Source organism: Castanea sativa, chromosome 10 (assembly GCF_040712315.1).
Source record: "Castanea sativa cultivar Marrone di Chiusa Pesio chromosome 10, ASM4071231v1".
NCBI lineage: Eukaryota > Viridiplantae > Streptophyta > Magnoliopsida > Fagales > Fagaceae > Castanea > Castanea sativa.
In genome coordinates, this window is record NC_134022.1 from 18,788,709 (window position 1) to 18,790,672 (window position 1,964).

Consider the following 1,964-nt stretch of genomic DNA (forward strand, 5'->3'; position numbering starts at 1 on the left):
TCTAGTCATTTAGCTTGTTTGACTGCCTTTAAAAGTCCAAGAATCCAAAAAAACGTGGGAACTTGTTTTACTTAATTTTTGTGCTGTTTTCAAAGCTGTAATTATGACTTGCCTATTCTTGGAGGGTTGTTCCAGGTATATAGATGGGTAGTACGAATTTTAAAGATCAATTTTGGTTTTCAGAAAAACTATTCTCCTTGTGAGGTCTTGTGTTCCTCTTGGTTCTTAAAAGAACTCTTGAACTTATCAAGTTAATCTTGTGGCGTTCAAACAACCAAACTTATCACCTTGATTCTTGAGAGTTTCTTAGGAATTCTTGGTGTGGCGTTTTCAATCCAACGTAGTCTTGGTGTTTCATCTGATTAGATGACGGGTCAAAGCTCAACAAATCTTATCTAACGATCTTGGGGTTCCAAAGCATCATTGTTATCGGGTTTCATCACAATTGTTGGTGGAGTTCATATCTCCCCTTGACATAATTAAGAAGAACACACAAATTGAACTTCTCTCCATCAAATGGTGAAATAGTATATATCCTGTCCACTACTTTTTTATGAGATCTTCTTCGTGCCCATATATTTTTTTTATAATCCCAACAATAATGCTCAGGAAACTCTCTATATAAATAATTTCGTGCATCATGATCAATCATATTCATATAAAAAAATTCAGTGAGTATTATCTTTTTTCTTCGCTCCAAAACATTAGCAATAGGTTCATGTGGTCTAAAGCATACATGTTGTCTATCTAGAAGATGAATTTGCAAACGAAAAACAACAAGGTACATTCGATACATAGGAAAAGAAAATATCTTTCAACATGCCTCTGGAGCACATACCCATCTTGCATCAATGTACTGTTGGACATCATCATAATTTGGGCCTGGCTTAACTTCCATAGAGACACAATCTGGGCCTTTATACACATATTTATATAAGTACTTTACACTTTTGATACTGCGACATATTTCAATATTAATATGGCAATTATATTTCAATAGTAACCAAGGATTGTTTGGAACAACCCAAGTGTTGTCTACCATAATCCTGCAATGATCATTCAATGGCACAGGATTATAAGTATTATATCGTTTGTAAACAGGATATGAATCATTACCTTGTTAGGTTTTTGGTGAGAAAGGCTTTGGGTATCCTTTTTTACATTGCCCATTTTTCATGCACGGTGATCTTGGATTTTGTACTCTGCAAGGACCATGTATCATATGCTTTAGTACAACTTTATGTAACTGAAGTTGTTCCTCCTTACACGGTATTTCTGCTTTAACAACCCGATCGTAATCCTCTGAATTATGCAATTTATCATCTTCATCGAGAATTATAAGCATGTATGTATGTGGTAAACCCTTTTTTGGAACTTAAAAACCTGCACATATACAATAGCTCTTCTGTGAACCCCCTTGACCACGATATCATCTTTCAATTTGAAAACTCTTGCAAGCAAGTCTAGACAATCTTGTGATGTTTGTGCAGGTAAAAGCTAATTTTGGATTTCTTCCCATCTTGGATTGCACGTCATTGTGATGAATAAATCTGGCTTCCCAAACTTGATGAGAATCAACAAGCATTCAAGGATCCATTGCATGTTCCAGTTGGGCCTATTACAAGAGCAAGATCCAAGAGGATCAAAGAAGCACTTAATGGGCTGATTCAAGAGATTTGGGTTGATTCTAACGTAAGACATTCCAAGCTTGGCCCAAAGGAAGATGAAAGCGTAATAAATTTAATTCAAGCTATTTAGGGCTGATCTGGCTTAATTGGGAGTGATTTATGGCGTGAATTAATGGCTAATTGACTTTCCAGCTCTGTATCAATTAAGGCAGATTTTTTCCTATTTTGGATCTGCTAATTTCAGACCAAATCAACTTTTATTTAGGGTTTTATTATTTAGTACGTTTTTTAGGTATTTTCCTTGTTTTTTTAGGTGCATTTAATGCTTTTTAGGTC